General features: G+C 37.6%; 1 long non-coding RNA gene across 6 annotated transcripts in view; it reads right to left on the bottom strand.

Annotated features, from left to right (window-relative positions):
* Positions 1-18,849, bottom strand: part of LOC147829249 (uncharacterized) — a 209,666-nt gene that overhangs the window by 180,558 nt on the left and 10,259 nt on the right. For 3 of the 6 annotated variants that reach the window (XR_015449354.1, XR_015449357.1, XR_015449359.1), the window contains exons 2-4: positions 12,606-12,707; positions 11,700-11,751; positions 11,127-11,251 (exon numbers count right to left, since the gene is read on the bottom strand). This is a non-coding gene — a long non-coding RNA (uncharacterized LOC147829249). Of the gene's footprint in view, positions 1-11,126; positions 11,252-11,699; positions 11,757-12,605; positions 12,708-12,732; positions 17,257-18,849 lie in introns of those variants that run through there. The other 3 variants (XR_015449358.1, XR_015449355.1, XR_015449356.1) reach the window with 3 other exon arrangements.

The following is an 18,849-nucleotide window of genomic DNA, read 5'->3' as shown; positions in this document are numbered from 1 at the left end:
AGAGGCCACTGCGGGAAGCTGCTGCTTGGTTGACCTAAGTGAGCTCACAGCTGGGACTGTGCACTCTCTGCAGCTGTGCCACCAGCCCTTTGTTGGAAAGGGATCTGCTCTTGTAACAGGAAGACTTTGCTTTTAGGGAGCAGATTCTGGAGCACATGGGAGTAAAGGATCAGGGGTTTGCAACTTGCTCTCAAATGTTTCAGCAACAATAATAAGAGTATACATTTACTATCATTGTTATTGTTATATTATTTTGAAAGAGAAAGAAAATATAATAAAATGTTTACAGTTGGTAAATCTAGGTAAAAAATGGGCATTCAGTATGCTATACTTGTAACTTTCTCACACATGTGAAATTTTTCAAAATTAAAAGTTGAGAGAAAAAAACCTCCTGTAAACCGGAAACATCCCTAATCAGAGCTGTGTGATGCATTATTCCTTGAGTTAATCAATTTTCCATTAAAAGAAAATTATAGCATTAGAACAGGTTGTTTTGGTGGACTTTAGAATGTTCTGGATTGTGTGTTATAGAATGGGCAGGAACTGCTTCTACTGCAATCTGAATTTGACTGTGTAGCACCACTAAGGCAGACTGAATGCAAGCAAAGTTAGGCAGTTTTCATGGGGCTTAAGGCTTATATAATTTGGAAAGGGGAGACTATTCCTTAAGAAAAAATATAAATTTAGATATGAATATGAATATTTATTTAGAATTTAAACACTGCAAAACATTAAAATTTGATGGTGCTAAAAGGCAACATAAATTTTCCTAAATCTTGGAATATCATATTTTAACTAAGGGCCTGCTATATCTCTATCTTTTTATAGTTTTTGCTTGCATTCCTTCATAGTTTGGATGCATAGAATATATGACTTTAGGGCTGAGAATTTAGCTCAGTGTCGCTGCTGCCTGCCTCACAAGCACAAGGTCCTGAGTTTGATCCCCAGTTCCAGAAATAAAAAATTTTATATATATATATTTATATGACTTTAGTCACAAGCATAAATACTGCTTATAGTATTGTTACAGATTTATGACTAGCAAAAATAATTCTGTTTCGTGTGACTTGTCTCCAAAAGGGAGAAAACTGTATGGTGCATTTACAATTGTATATGCAGCACTATCAAGTATATTCCTGATAGGTAAGAACTTCTATTTTGACTAAGTGCTGATGAAAAACAAATATTTTCTTGACAATTTCCCAAAATAACTTCTGTCTCCATTAATTTCAGCTTTGTTTCTTCTTTACCACTCTATCCTGGCAGCACCTTCACTCATTACCATTCAACCCCTAGCCCTAGGAATCATTCCCATTCCAACGTGGCTGTTACACAACTACCACAGAAGTGAATGTCATCCTCATAAATATACAAACCACTAAATACATGCTAAATGAATTGCCAACAACTTCCTTTTTGCTAGTTTCCTAAAAAAAAAAAAAAAAAAAAAAGTTTCAACCATTCCTACAAATCTCAACACAAAGGGAACCATGACGGATGGAAGTCTGAATAGAAACAACATATACACAAGCTTAAATATCACATGGTTTCTCAAAGCACAAATAAAGACCAAAATAAAAGATAAATAATAAGAAACAGAGAGATCTTTTGCAAATGAGAAGGGAACCAAGAGATGGAGGGAGGGGAAGTAAAAAGAATGAAGATCTGTTATGTACATGCACTAACTCTCCACAATGAATGTAATCATTATGTATGGCAAACATGTACTAATAAAAATGTTTAAAATTAAGAAAAGAAAATGTTCATGTATTTTAAATGAATGATGGTGCTGTTGAATCTACAGGTAGTCCGTGGCTAACTATGAGGTTACATTCAAATAAACTCATCATAGATTGAAAATATGCTAAGTTCAAGATGTGTTTAATATACCTAATCTGTTGAACATCACAGGTTAGCTCCAGAGAGCATTGTAGAGTGGCAGGCATTCCTCCTGGAGGTGCTGCATGCAGCTCACTACCACTATCCTGCATTGTAAAAGAGGATCAGACCGCATATTGCCGGCCTGGAATGATCTAAATTCGAACTCCCAAGTATGGTTTCTACTGAATGTACATTATTTCACACCATTGCCAAGTTTAAAAATTGTTAAGTGAGCCATTGTAAATTGGGGACTGTCTGTATATGTTATTTAAATCTTTTATGCTTTTAAGTATGCTGTAGAAGTTCCAATTTTAAAACATCATAGTTAAAATACGCTTTAAAAATCACACCCTTCTTAGCATCTTAAACTTCTTATGGAAGCTTTTAGGTAATCATTTTTTAAATGTTCAAGTGTGGATATGATTTTTCATAGTCATTTTAGGATGTTTAGGAGTAAAAGTATTCATTAAACCTTGCTTTTATCAAGGCATTCTAGTTCCCCATCAATATGACCTCACAGAACTCTGAGTTAGCATTTGGTGCTCTCCTTTAGTACTAAAATACACGTTATTCCCTCTCTCTTAAAAAAAAAAACTATTCTGGATACATTTTATTATTCCAGTGAAGATCCTTGTGGGATTATAACCTCCCAAAGTATTAGACAGGGAAAAGTGTGTTCATTTTGATATACAGATGTGGTCTGCAGTATGTCAAAATTCCGTATTATTATTAAAATGTCTTGTTAGAACCTAATTGTTCCATGGCTACCTTAGTTGTTACTTGTATTAGACCTTCTTTACTTTTTTTTTTTTTTTTGGTACCAGGGATTGAACTCAGGACCTTGTGCTTGCGAGGCAGGTGGTGGAACTACTGAGCTAAATCCCCGGCCCTGACTTACTTTACTTTTAATGATTTTATAGTTTTATTGTACCTATGAATGAGTGGATTGCTTTCTTTGACCTTTAACTCACCAATTTGTAGATGGGGACATTATTCCAACAAATACAACCATTAGAGTATCAAATTAGGAACATATTTATTAAGTGATCAGAAAGTCAAACGACTACAAATATTACCTTTTCTTCTTCTTCTTGATCATCCTACTAATTATTCCTGTTTTGCAACCACAGAAGTGGGGGTTAGGGAACATGAGAAAGTCACAGATATTATCCAGAAGGAAACAGCTACCCAGAAACATATTATGGATTATAAACAATTATAGTAAGAGATTAAAATTACAGCAGCAAAGTTTTAGTTAATACATGAAAGAAATGACTAAATGATAAAACAGTAAATAGTATTAAGCTATTTTAAGTTTGCCAGGCATAGTGGTGCAGGCCTGTAATCCCAGCACTCGGGAGGCAAAGGCAGGAGGACTGCCACAAGTTCAAGGCCAGCCCAGGCTACAAAGTGAGTTCAGGGCCAGCCTGAACACAAAGCAAGACTTTGTTTCAAAAAAAAAAAAAGTTATTTTAAGTTTGAAAAGCTACTTAAAATCATTAAATACAATCAATATTATATTTGTAAAATATTAGAGACTTCATGTAGGAAATGAATGCATTTGTGATATGCCTGCAGTAGGATAATATTTCATATGGTGAACTGTTCTCTTTATTTAAATTATTTATTTAAGTATGTATTTTTGAGAGAAAAAGAATCCACTCAGTGGATTCCAACGAAAAATTTAATGAAAGAATTTAGCTTAAGGACTATACCTATGGCATACTTGTGGTCATGACATGTAGATTGCAGTCCCTGTCTTTCATTTAATGGGGAACTTCACTATAAGTCTTACTAATTCTTTGAAACAACAGAACACTGCATTATTCTTCTATACCATCTTTATGGCAAAGCATAGCTCAAATTCTTGAATTTTCATACAGAAAATTCAGTTGTCTTAGGCAATGCATGGTCTAATATATAAACTGTTTTAGGCAATTCAAGGCATTCCTTTTACATTGTAGGAAGTGTCCCGTGTCAAGAATCACACAATACTTATGAAGAACTTCCTCTTTGAGAGTATAAATATTCCCTTTGCTCTTTAGATCTTTACATAGAATCCACTGTGAAAATTTTCCTTGTAAAAGATAAAATATAAATTGAAAGGACCATTCTCTGTACCTTATTTTAGTAAGTTCTACCTTATTTGAGTCTTTTCTTATAATTTAAACAACATATGGAACAACAGGGTACTTTGTGTAAACTCATCTATGGCTGGTAAAGTGTTTTCATAGTCAAAATTCATAGTCAGAAACACCTTGTTTCCTCATTGTCCTAGGTAGGTAGTTCATTGGAAGGTTGTTTTAAAATATTCTGCTCACCCTTCCCTAGAGTTAACTGTAATCAAGATATAGTTGATATTAGGGTCCAAGAAAAAACAAAACTTATTTGATATTTTGTCATTTTGTATCTCTGCTATAAATTCGTGTTGACAGAGTATAATGAGACTTTTTTTTTCATCATACCAAAAAAGGAAAAAGAGAAACTCTCCTCCATAGTAGTTGGAGTTGAGCCTTTCTCAACAAATGAGAAACAACAAATAACACATTTGATGCAGGTGGATCCAAGCTTCAAGCACTGTTGTAATTTAGGTTTCCTTTCTGGGAATCAGCACATATAATTCTTAAAATCAAAAATTCTCCTTCCCTTTAAAATCAGAAGTAATTGTCTGTTAAGGTGTAGATCATGACCACAGATAATATATTCAACTCATTTTAGGAATAAATAGAAATAAGCAGATGGGTCATATCATTTACTATTAAATATTTTTAAATAAAATAAGACAATTATATGTATGTTTTACCTTACTCTTTCATCTATCATCCATAAGTTGACAGTTGACATTATTTTCTACTTCTTACTATTCTTATATTTTATGTTCTTAAAAACAAAATTTCATCATTTTAAAGAAAGACCTGGTAATATGCCATTTGAATTGAGTTTTTAAGGTTCACATAATCTTTCCTGTAATTGGGTTAATCAGTGGTTCCTCCTTTAGCCATATCCATCAGAGCTCATTTCTGATTGTGAAATTAGTGTGTGGATTATGAAATCCCCTATCCTCAGCCCAACTCATACCTGGCCACAAATCAAGGTGACAGTTTGAAAAGTAGAAACTCCATGGGAACAGGAATCAGAAGGAAGGTTTTGCTGGGGACTGAGAAGGGCTGCTAGATGGGCAAGGCAAATGGCAGAGTTTCCACAGCATCAAGGAAGAAAGATAAGAGCCATCCTGCTCTGTGCCATTTGGCTGCATGGTTAGGATTTGATCAGGACAAGGTATCATGCAAAAGCTGTAAGCCAAAGGAAGAGATTGAACCCAGGGCCTTCACACTAAGCTTTATCTCCCAGCCTTTATTTTATTTTTTATTTTGAAACAGGGTCATGCTAAGTTGCCCAGGTAGGACCCCATCTTGCAATCCTCCTGTCTCTGTCTCCCAAAGTGCTGAGATTACAGGCTTGTACCACCACATCTAGCTTTTGGGGGGGAGGTGGGGGTGGTGAACCCTTCACACTAAGGATTGAACCCTTCACACTAAGCTACAATCCCCAGCCCTTTTTAATTTTGAGATAGGGTCTCATTAAGTCGCTAAATTGCCCGGGCTAGGCTCAAATTTCAGATTCTCCTTCCTCAACCTCCAGAATATTGGGATTACAGGTATGAACTATCTATAGCCCCTATATAGTCACTGCAGGTGTTCCAAATACCTTAACTCTAACTTCTTCAGAATATGATAAGCACTGACCTATTATAAGGATAAACATAAAAGTCTAATGGAATTTTCATGAGTAGTATGAATTTACATTGGTTAAACAGTGGTGTATAAATTTGAGAGCACTGGGGAGGATATTTCAGTTTTGTTATTAGCTATGATGAATTCCATATTACAGACAACATCTTGAGTCAAATTTTAAAAATCCATCAGTGACCCTGCTGACATCTTTTGTCTATTCTTCATGTCTCTTACTATTACAGTCAAACTCCTTAGAGTCCTTTAACAGTTTGTAGTACTGGTAATAACCACATAAGTCTTAAAATATGGTGATCAATATTTCATTTGGAAATTATGAATATAGTTTTGCATTATATGCACATAATTTAATATTTTAATGAAAATTATCTTTGATTAATAGTTAATCTCAGAAACTGTATAGTCATGTCAGAAACCCAACTTAAAATAGAAATGTATTGGGTGAAATAATTCAGAACAACAAGAGTATTGCTGTTATCAAGCATGATTTAATCCAGGTTCAAACAATGTCATTTTATACCTCTCTTGCATTGTGAGCCCACTCAAAGAGAAACTCAGCCCACTAATTTTGTCTTGGGGTGGGTTGTTCTCCAACTCCAAAGAAAGACCAAGGAAATTGGTGTTAGTCATATGCCTACCTTTGTTGGCCTCTGACAACAAACAGAATGAACTACTGAAGAAGGGAAAAGGAAGGAAAAACTTGCTACTCAGACAAAAATGCTAGCTCTGAGAGAGACCAGAAAGCAACTTATAATTATCATAAAACTCACTGAAATGGCTGTACATTTATGATTGTATAAAATGCACTTGCTATTACAGAAGAATCACTGGGCTGGTATAGGGTGCCACAAGTCAGTTACAGAGTATGCTTTGTTGGGAAAAGTAAGTCAACACTAAATCAAGAAGGAAATTTTAATGGGTGCCTGTAATTCCAGCACTCCAGAGGGAGTTCAAGGCTAGCCTGAGGTACATAGCAAGACCCTATCTCAAAAAACTAAGACAAAGGCCAGAACAATAACAAAAAAATCTACTTGATTGAGCACATAGTTAAGATTCAGGAGAACTATATGACCTGTACAGAGAAGCCAGTGGAGTCTCCAGGGGCCTTATGCTTTCCCAGAAATTTGGAAAGTACAATCCCCCAAATTTTTCAAATATCTTCATCTTTATCTAAAACTTCAAGGGATTTATGAAATATCTGGAGTTTCACAGATTCTCTAGGGAGCTCCAGTATATTTGAAGGAGGCTAGAAGATCCATGGAACCCTCTAGATGCTAACCAATTTAGAAACACAAACTAGATATTCTCACTGTTTGTTAACTGTGCACTACACAATGGGCCCCAACCAGCAGTATCAAAAATAATTGGGAACTCATTAGAAATGTGAATTCTCAGGCCCCCATCCCAGGACTACTGATGCAGAAGTTCTGAGGGTAGGGCTTAGCATCTCTGATTAGACAAACTCCTTAAGTGATTCTGATGCAACTAAAGATTGAGGGCCTCAGATTCAGACGTGGTAGAAATGAAGTTTATCATCCAAGCTCTTGAAACAGCGTTCACACTGCTGATTTATCAGAATAAAGTGGAGTATTCAGAATAACTCCCAAGGGAGCTTTCGATAACTCCCAACTATGTTCATGAAGAATTATTATGGCTTTAGTGTAGATTATACTGTTAGCTGGTCATTTATTTCATAAATAAATGGACTATATAATTATACATAAACAAAGAATTTTGGTGAGTTTTCCCCTTTTTCATTTATTCTATACAAATAGACTATTGTTATTATCCAAATTAATAGTTGTAATACATTCTTATTTATGTAATGCAATGTAAAATTGCCATAATTACATTTCACGAAAAACACAGCTTGTATGGTAATACTAGAATTATGAATATAATGTAACATCTTGCAAAACACAAATATAGGCATATACTCAAAAGTTATAGCTTAGAAAATATTCTGCATAGTTTTATATAAGAAAGAATGCATTGTACATTTTAATTGTGATTATATATTATTTGCAATAAATATCAGAAGTCAATTATACCCTTGCTTTTATATAGAAGTGAAGGTAAAAACAAAAATGTTGAAGATGGAGATAAGGAGATATTGGAAAGCTACACTTGGTGCTCTGTAAGAGCTAACATTTACAGAGTACTTATATGTGTCAGATGTTGTATTAAGAGCTCTGACAAACACTAATGCATTGGAACATTAAAACATTACTATGAGGTAGGTACTCAGGAAACAGACTTGGAAAATTACCTATAACTTGAATAAGATCAGACAATCATTAAATGAGGAGTCAAGGCTCAAACTCAAGACTTTATTAATTCGGACTAGACAAAAAGAAAACACTCAATCAAACAGACCAAAAGAACAACACTAACAATAAGAGTGAAAGTAAAATAACTCTTAGCAGAAAACACAGAAACAATCTTCATAACCTTGGATTAGGCAATCCCTTCTAAATAGGCCCAAAACACAGGGAATTAAGTAAATAGTTATAGTGGTCAAAATTACAAACTTCTATGCTTCAAAGGATATCATCAAGAAAGTGAAAGCATCTCACAGAATAGGAAAAAATATTTGCAAATTATTTATCTGACTAGAGACTTGTATCTAGAAGATATAAAGAACATTTATGACTCAATAATGAAACCATAAATAACTCAATTAAAAAGCAGGCAAAAGATGGATAGGTATCCAAAAAAGATATACAAATGAGCAAAAAGCACATGAAAGTATGCTCAGTATTATTGGTCAATAGGAAAATGCAAATCAAAACCACAATGAGATATCACTTGTATTAGTCAGTTTAGCATTACTATAGAAGGCAACTCCTGAGGCTGGTACATCATTAAGAAAAGAAGTGTATTTAGCTCATGGTTCTGGAAGTTCAAAAGCCTCCATATGGTGATGGCCTTCTTATAGCGGAGTCCTGAAGCAGCATGGTGCATCATGCTGCAAGTGCATATATACCTATATTCTCTTTCATCCTCTCTTCTTATATACCCCAGTATTCAGTCATGATTCCATCTTGATGACTTTATTTAATTCTAAAATCCTCCCAAAGGCCCCACTTCTTAATACCACAGTCAGATTAAATTATCATTCTCTTAATACCTCAAAATGAGGATTAAATTTTAATATGTGAACCTTTGAGGGACACACTCAAACCTTATCCATATGACAGCACTACATCATACCTCCTAGGATGACTAAAGTTAAAGACAGAAAACAAATATTGGCAAAGATACAGAGAAATTCAAACCTTCATACAATGCTGGTAGGAATCTGAGGTGAGGCAGCTTGCCAGTTAATCTTCATTGTGAATTTAACTAGATCGAGATTCCTGCTGAAGTAGCTGGATTGTGAGGGCACTAACTTCATGAAAGTGCTAACCCACTGTTGAGTTCATAGCTAAATGGGGTATTAGGAAATGGGGCCTAGTTGGAGGAAGTAGGTTGTGGGGGTGTAAATTCGAGGACTATATCTGGTCCCTGGCTCCTTCTTCTCTGGTTTCTCTTGCTCCCTACTCATGGCAGTTTTCATTTGTCATGCCCTTCAGCCAATATATTTCTGCCTTTGAGCCAGCTGACCAAGGACTGAAACCTCTAAAACCATGAGCCAAAACAAACCACTCCTTCTTTAAATTGCAGTTATCAGATATTTTGTCCCAGCAATGGGAAATCTGACTAATAAAGCAGCCACATTGGAAAATGGTCTGGCAACTTGTTCCTCAAAAGACTAAACATAGAGTTAGAATATGAGTGAGCAACCCACTTCTAAGCATATACCCAAAAGGAATTACATATATCCCCACAGAAACTCTTGTACACAAATGTTCATAAGAGCATTCTTCATAACAAACAATCCAAATGTCTGTCAACTGATAAATGAATAGACAAAATGTGCTATATCCAAATAATGGATTATTCATATATATTTTTTCATAAAATGGAATAAAGTTTTGATACATGCATATAAAGGAAAAGATAAACTATTCTATTCATATACTCAATGCAAAACATTTCCATGTCCAGATGTGTAGATGTTCTATAGTTCAATTCTGATGCCATCCAAGATACTGTCAGATTCTACATGTTGTGGGGCTTGGGACCACAAAACTGCCTTTTTCAGATGCCAACCACAAGTGGTAGGTTGCCACCAGTACTCTGACCCATCAGCTACAAACTGAGATTCCTACAACTCTCTTTTTGGGTATGACCAATTTGCTAGGATGTTTGGGAGAATGAAGATTTCAGATAGCCATTGGAGTTAATGCAGTGAGAATTGATCAAAGGTAAAGTATTTCTATCCAGTGGTAAGAAATGAATTAATATTATATTACAAGCAGAGTAGAATGAGTGCAGCAGAATGCTATAGCCAACCCTAAGCTGGGTGGATTTCACAAAGGTCAAGATGCAAATCTTGGCAACCATATGCTTTTCCTGGGTTCTTTCCCTCTTCTGTGACCATTCCTCTATGATTTCTTTTCTGCTGCTAATCATTTTCCTCTGTTGAACTTCCAAATGTCTGTGTCCTTAAAGAGTAGGCTAGCCCTCTACTCTTCTCCCTCCATGCTCTCCCATGGTGAATATACAACTTCAACTACCATGTATATTCTGATGATTCTAAAATACAAACCTCTGGTTCTGATCTCTCCTAAGCATCAGATCTGGTTACATCTGATGCTTTTCACCACTAGACATTTTCACCTATTTTCCCACACTTTCAAACCACAATGCTAACGTTGCTCCTTCCTATCTTCCTCTACCTCCTATCTTAGAAAACAGAATGACTTTTTGAGAGTGGGCACAATTACATGTACAGTAGAACAGGAGTGTCAGAGAGCCTGTTATGGCTTAAATATAAAGTGACCCTCAAAAGCTCATGTATTGAGGACTTCATCTCCAATGCAGCAATATTCAAAGATGAGGCCGAAAGGGGGCTTTGGATCATAAGGGCATTGACCTCATCAATGAATTAATCCACTGAGGAATTCAGAAGCTGAATGGGCTGTTGGGAGCAGGAGCCTAGGTACAGAAAGTAGGTCACTGGGGGACATCCTCTGAAGGATGTCTCTCTTCACAGGTTCTTTTTCTCCTCTCAGTTTGTTTCCCATGAGGTAAGCAGCTTGTTGCCATGAGGTAAGCAGCTTTCCCCCATGCCATGATGCTTCTGTTTTAGAGCCAGCCAACCATGAACTGAAACCTCTGAAATTATAAGCCAAAATAAATCTTTTCTCCTCTAAACTGTTTTTCTTAGGTATTTAGCCACAGTGATGGAACACTGACCAATATAAAATCCACTGAAACAAGATGGTTTATAGACACTCCTATGGTTTGAATGTGTCCCCCTAAGTTCGTTGGAAACTTAATTCCCAACACAACAGTGTTGGGAGGTGGAGCCTAATAAGAGGTATTCATGTGTAAATTAATGTCATTATTGAGAGTATAGGTTAGTTATCACAAGACTGGACTTACTATCCAAGTGATTGGGCCTCCTCTTGCTCTCCTGTTCTTTCCCTCTTGCTTTCTGTCATGGGATGAGGACAAGAAGGTCCTCCGAAGAGGCAGCACCTTGACACTGGACTTCTCAGCCTCCTGAACTATGAGAAATAGGTTTTTTTTCTTTGAAAATTACACAGCCATGAGTATTTTGTTATAGTAACAAAAATAAAGATAAAAATAAATAGAACCAGGAAGGAAAAGAGGACAAAATTATCCTTTTGATCAAGCCACTCGTTTGCTTGAAAGGTTTAAATTATTCTTTAATGTCCAGAAATAAAAATCCAAATTTCCTATGCTGTTACTCATAGTATAATTTTGGCCATAATTTAATTTAAAGAAGCATTTGTTAAACACATATAAGAAGCATATAAGCATATGTTAAACACAAGTAGTCCAGGCATGTACAAGGAATTATGACATAGACTTTTACCTCAAGTAGCTTATGGTCTAGCAAGGAAGGTAGTAAGGAAGAAATGTTCACACAATGTGGTAACTATAGAAAAGGGTTAAACAGAAGTTGCTGTACAAACACATAGAGAATCTTACCCAGTGATCCAGAGGGTGGGGTGTGTTAGAAATGGCTTCTCTGAGGCCACAACTGTTCTGAAACAAGAAAAATGAACAGAAGTTAGTCCGTGCAGTGGGGAAAATGGTATCTCAGACACAAGCTTGCCCTGTCTGTGGGCCCTTTCATAAAGCTGAATCCAGATTGATGATGCTGACAGAGGGAAACTGTGAACATAGACAGCAGTTTCAGTGGATAAAGGGGGAGCAAATTTGAATAGGATGTGAAGAAGTGGACACAAAAGGAACATTTTCCCAATAAATTTGGCTGTGAGTAGAAAGAGAAAAAGCAAGGGATAGAAGAGATGTGGTTTGGAAGAATATTTAGAGTTGTTTTGTGTATGAGTTTTTAAGATAAGAGAGAAGTGAACAAGTCTAAATGTTGAAGGGAAGAAGCCAGAGGCAGGAGAATAGGACAGCTATGGAGCCAGGACCCCAGTGCAGAGAGGCTAAAAAGTTGAAAAGTGAAGTCCCAGCCCCATTCTGTGGGGTCAGAAGGAAGAGAGAAAGATGAATGTAGGGCCAAGGTAATAGAAATTTGATGAATTTCATTCTCAAAGTCAGTGACAGGGCAAATAAGTAAGCAGCAAATATAGTTTGCAAAGTGTGAAGGTGTGAAGCAGCCTTAATAACTATAGAAAGATTGGCTTATTATGGTGAATAGTAAATGAACTGGTGTTTTCCACAAAGTTGGGGAACAGCTAAATTAGGATTAAATAAAAAAACAGCAGAGATAGGTGATTAGCATTCTAAAATGGAATGTTATTTTATGATTTCAGAGGTAGATCAAATTCCAGGTGATGATAAAGTCTTGACCTACCAAAGGGGCTGAGTAGCAAACTGGAAAAAACGGATATGAAAATAATTGGAATAGAGGATGTCAGTGACCTGAGATGTCAACAAGTTGAATGGATCATCCATGTGTGCATTCAATTCTGTTCGATGGCGAGTCTTGAGAAGAGGAAACCAGGGCTAATCCTTCTGTGAGTGCTAAAGAGGAAGTAGAGGCATGGAGGTCATGGTCAAATGGAAATAGAGTACCCTACAGCCAAATGCCATAACCCATAAAGATGCAGAATTTCTACAAAACTGTGGAAGAGGAATGATTCAGAACCTATCTTCCTGCTTCTCCTGCCTATTTTCCACACTGTAATTAGGTTCAACCATTTTAATATATATATATTTCTGAGCATATTACTTCTTATTAAGTATTTTCTTTCTACTCACACACACATCCCAGAACACTTCTCAAACCAGATGCATGAGTTTCCCCCTGACTCACCAAGCAATTGTCTGGTGATGCCTGCTGGATGACCTATAATGCAATTCAATTCTGGCATAATTTACTTAGAGGCTACTTCAGATGCCAATCACAGGTCAGCTATAAATCTTTGGGTTGGATTAATTTGCTAGGACTTACAGTAGCCAAGAAAACACTTGCACTAACTGCTTTATTAGAATAGAGTATGTTGGGGCAGAGTCTTTCTTGATCCTAAAGCAGGAACCCCAACTTCAGTCACCTCATTAGCATAATCCCAAGTGTAATCCAAAGGACTAATTATAAATAACAAAGACATGTCACTCAGGAAATTCCAAGGGCTTTAGGAGCTCTGGACAGGAGCTGGGAACAAAGACCCATATATTATATATTATACCCCAATTCTCTACTCAAGACCTTGCATGGCTCCCCCACTCCCTCTGAGTAACTTCAGTATTTTCACCGTGGACTTCACTACCTTGCCTACTCACCTTTGGGATTTCATCTCTTGCCACTTTACTACTCACCCATTCTGCCCCAGCCACTCTTGTTTCCTTCTTATTTCCAAACCTAGCAAAATTTGTCCTCACTTTAAGGCTCTTGCTCTTGCTCATCCATATCCTTGAAAAGCTTTCCCCCCAGTGACCCACTTATCTTCTTCGTCTATGCTCAACTGTCACTTCATTGTCTTCCTGGTCTTTCTAGTCTTCCACCCACCTCTATGATTTGCTCATTCCATGGATGCTTGTGTTACCAAGGACTCCCTGGAACAGAGAGGATGTAGTGGATAGGCAGAGATGGCTAGCCCAGGCAAATCACCAAGTGCCATCGACAAAGTTTTCCTTCATAACCCAGGCTGAAGGGGATCACTCTTTGTCCTAAACTTGTATCATTGTTATTGACTGTAGGCTTCATTTGTTGATGAATGACCTACTACTGCCTCTCCTTAATTATTGCATTGAATCCTTTATCTGGGCTTTCTGGGTTGTATAATTTTCCTTGTGAGGATGCCTTTTTGTCTCTCCAGCTCCCCAGGAAACTTCTTAAAGGTTTTGTTCATCTTTTGGAGCCCCCACATCACCTGTTGTAGCCCCTTATACAGAGAAGGTATTCAAATCATGTAAGTTGATATACTTATTATTTTTAAAAGACATCACATTTTATTAAAATTCCTTATGAAGATAAAAACAGACCATTTTAGTAAGGGATCATAACAGAGGACCATTCTATTAAAAATCAAATAATTTAAAACATCTTTCAATGCTTTAATTTATTCATTATTGATATTCCACATTGGCACACAGCTAGTAATACTATTTCCCTTTAAATAGTCATTTATCTTGAGACTGTAGTACAAATATTTCTTAGCAAAAACATGCTATGTCATCTTCCTTTTCCATCCCAAGACTGATGCTGTTGGGTTCTCTGTCAAAACGGATCTGAATTTTTCAGCAAGGCCAGAAGAGTGTGAAGATAAGAGAATAGCTCTCAAAGCAGATGTTCTGGGTTGAATCTCAGTTCTGCTACTTGTTCAAAGGGTAAGTCTGGGCAAGTTATTTAACTTTTCCATACCTCAGCTTCTTCATCCATAAATGTGGTTTATATCATGTTTCTCTTGGATTTGCTGGAGGGATGAAACAGCTGATACCTGGTGACCTTCTTAGGTCACCACCTTGTGCATGGTAAAGTGATTGATACCACTGGCTGTTATTTCTGTGAGACTAGACATTCCCAAATTTACCATCTGATATTTTTATGCCTCTTCCCACCCTACTTTTATCACTAAGGCACAGGCAGCAAGCAGTAAAGCTAGAATATTTGGATCTCTACCTAAGGAGAAAGACCACAGGCTAAATTCTGCCACTTAGTTTGTGTTATTTTAGGCAAGATATTCAGCCTCTTTTGGGTGCTGTAAAGATCAGGGAGTAAACATCTGTGAAAGTCCTTTGTAAACAGCATGTTTGCTTTACTCTAAGCAAGGAACTGAAGTTAAGAACAGGAAACAAATAAAATTGGTTCTGTTTTGAAAATCTAACCCTTACGAAACTCACTTCAGAAAAAGGGTAACTCTTTGTTTCTCTTTGGTTGGTTTAGCCTGATCATCTCATGTGATCTTTATATTTTTTATTTGTTTGGTATATATTTTTTTTGTGTGTTGGTCTTTTAAGTACACGTGTCATGAGAAGTTTTTCTGAGTCCCTTATGCCTCCTCTCATTTGTAAATCTGGTAAGTCAGCTAAACAAACAACCACATTCACTAAAATCATGCATAGCTTTCACGATTTAAAATCTGTTGCTGGGATTTCACAAAGGAGCTCTGTAGAGAATGTTAATGTGATTAGCAGGTAACTGGCTGGAGGAAGAGGAACACTCAAACCAGAGAGCCCTCCCTGCAGGTTCCTGGGAAAAGCGTCTAAGGCAGATTAAGAGCAGGTCTCTGGAATGAGGATCCTAGGTTCAAATCCCAGCTCTATCACTTATTTTCTGGGTAATCCTACCAATCACTAAACCTCTGAGTGCCTCTGATTCTACATCTGTAAAATGGGCACAACTATGATATCTACCAACAAGGCCATGTCCCCTGTGACCCACCTCCTCTAACCAGACTTCACCTCCCAATATCACATATTAGCTATAAAAGCATCAGTGGAATAATCCATACTTCCATGATCCAATCACCTCCCCAAGGTCCCACCTGTAAGTGCATGAGGTTTTGGGGGGACATCTAGATATAACATTCTACCCCCGCCCCCCCCAAAAAAACTCATGTGCATCCCTTTATATAAAATGATTTATTTAGTTCATCCCTAAGAGTTGCCCAAGTCCAAACAGTTTCAGAATTGCTGAAAAGTCCAAATCCAAAGTCTCCTCTGAGATTTAAGGAAAACTTAGCTGTGAGCTCCTGTAAAAATCACAAGTTAATCACTCCTGACACACAATGACACAGGGTGGACATTCCCAGTCCAAAAAGGAGAAATAGGATGATAGAAAGGAATGGGACCAAAGCAAGACCAAAATGCAGCAGGGCAAACATTAAAGCTCTATGTCCAGCACCTGGGACAAGATGTGGTGAAATAACTCCAAAGGGCTTGGATGGCCCTGCCCTGACAGCATTGAGAGTAGTGGAGCCACCCTCATGGCTCCTTTATTGGGCTGGCTTTGCTCATTCCTTGAGGCTTTCCTCAGATATTCCATATTACTGGCTTTTCTGACATCCTGGGGTCTCTACTATACTTTCAGCTTTATTTTAGAGCTTCACACACTGCCCTCTCAAGAGCATACTGCCTGGCCTCTGTCCAAAATCTGAGTAGAAGCCATCCTGACTCCACAACTCTTGCATTCTGCATGGATGTAAAACCAGAGCCATGTGGTTGATGCCAAGGTCTGCTACCAGCTTGAGCAGTGGCTGAGTGCTTTTGCTTGTTGATGGTTGCCGTGACCTCAGTGGCTTGATGGCTGAGCATAGTGATCTAGGGAATCAACTCATATTTCTTAGGCTGGTGCCATTGAGGGGTGTAGTCCCCTGGAGCTCTCTTCTCAAAGCAAAGTCTTTCATTTTTCCACTTTTTTTTTTTTCATTTTTCCACTCTTGAGTCAGTGTTGGCTTCCTCCCATGCCCTCAAGGCATCCTTTGTATAGTGTACATCCAAAAATACTTGGCTTCTTTTTAATGCTAATCTTTTTAGCAACCAGACTCTCTTCTACCCCTTCTTTGCAGGCTGGAAACTTTATTAGAGCTTCCTTTCTGGTCAAATTCAAAACTATAAATTATTCATCTGTGACTTTTGCTCTCAATTCTTAAGGCAGAACTAGCTAAAAGCCCCCAACAGTATCCATGCCACCACTGCAAGATTAGAATGCCTCAAAATGTCCTCAGCCAGGTTAGTCTGCTGCTTTTAATCTCAGGCTCCCTCAGTCTTAAGACAGATGCAACATGTAGACAAATTTTCAGCCAAAGCACAGCACACACGGCCAGGAGTCCAACTGCCAATAGAATCATTGTTCCCACCTGAAACCGCCTAAGCCAGGTCTTTTCCTTCTGCCTTTTTATCTGCATTTTGGTCTTCTGAGCTCTGACCAGAATCTCCCACGAGGCTCAGCTTACAGCATTCTAGGGCTGCTTCTTCAGCTGGCATTTCCAAAACTTTGCAAACTCCTCCTGGGAACCAGTTCCAACAGCTTCTGAACCACATGGTCAGATAGTATCACAATGACCCCATTTCTCTGGTACCAAAGTCTGCCTTCATTACTTTCAAATTGAGGGGACATAATTCCTGACACCTGTAAGTTAAAGGAGGAAAGATTTATTTTGGCTCACAAATTGTAAAGGTTTCAGCCTGTAGTTGGCTCCAAGGCAAGGCAGCAAGACAGAGGGGTATTGCAGAGGAGAAACAGCTCACAGCATGGCAGCAGGAAGCAGAAAGATCATGAGAGGAGGGAGATGAATCTTTCCAGGCCATATCCCCAGTGACCCATTTCCTCTAAACAGGTTTCACCTCCCAACATAACATTTAAGCTATAAACTAATCAATGGACTAATCCACTGATGAGTATCACACCCTGATGAACCAATCACCTCCCCCAAGTCCACCCTATGAATTCATGGAGGGATTTTGGAGGGAGATCCAGATATAAACCGTAACACTCCAAATGTTTCAGTTGGAGATCATCACCTCAGTTGTGTGGTTGAAGGAACTGAGGCTCAGAGGTTTAATGGTTTGCTCAGTTACTCAGCTATCCAAAGACTGAGGCAGGATAGGAACCAGGTGGGTCTAACTTCATTTCCTCTCACTTTTCACTACCTCCATGCTGTCTCACATATAAGAGAATGATTAATTTAAGGATAATTATTCATTATTTAAAAACAAATTTAGATCTTACTATTGTTTGACATAAACTGACTCCCTTGGTATGGATTTACAGTAAAGCAATGAAGCTAAGTTTTGAGAAACACTCATGAAAGTGCTTTCCATAACTCTCTATCTGATTTTTATTCAAAATTTTGTGGTTTGGGGTCTTCAAAAGTGCTCCCTAATTTAAAAACTTGGGTCACCACAAAATCTGGCTCTGCTCTTGCTGCTATCACAGACACAAATCTTTTACATTTCCAGTAAGTAGTTCAGCCTGCACTGGTGAGGAACTCACCACCCCAAAGGAAATTGTTTCATTTCCTATAGTTCTAATTCTTTACAGGTACTTTTTACAAATTTTATTTAGCCTCTGACAATATCTCCCCAATCCCGTTCTTTTTATAGAGTACCAAATCTATCTCCCGACAACATCCATGTATTGATTTTAGTTCAATCCTTTGAAACTAGATAAAGTAAAACCTAATCCCTTTCCATCTAAAAGGCCTGAAAGTGTTTGAACAGTTACAGAACCCTTTCCAGGTCCTCCTCAGGGTTCCCAACCATCCCTCAGGTCTTGTCATCTTGCCTGATTTTTTCTTCCAGTTGTTGATTTTCTTTAAAACATTCTAGGTTTGGTTTGATTGACAGAGTATGAAGAAACCTCACTGCTACGCTTGTTTGTGGAAGACTTTGCATTATCACCATAGCAATGTATCATTGCTGTTATATTTGATTCACTGTTGCGGCTTGCCCAATCATACTGTATCACAATTTTTGTTTTTTATCCCAGACTACCTAGTTCTGAGAAATGATTCCTAGTATTCTGGTGATGAAATTTACATCCACATGATCTGTTAGGAGTTGACCAAATATGTGGCAAGACTTAGCAAGAAAATTGCTTGCTATATTCCAGAAATGTCCTCTGGGAAGACAGTACAGCTATAGCTGTTTTTGCATACAATACCACCATGTCTATAACCCTTGAAAGGCTTTACCCCTCCAAGTTCACACCATTAATTTAGAT

The sequence above is a fragment of the Heterocephalus glaber genome, unplaced genomic scaffold (genome assembly GCF_053883595.1).
Source record: "Heterocephalus glaber isolate CG9 unplaced genomic scaffold, H.glaber_assembly_v1.0 deba00000676, whole genome shotgun sequence".
Classification (NCBI taxonomy): domain Eukaryota; kingdom Metazoa; phylum Chordata; class Mammalia; order Rodentia; family Bathyergidae; genus Heterocephalus; species Heterocephalus glaber.
This window is presented reverse-complemented; position numbering and strand designations above follow the sequence as displayed.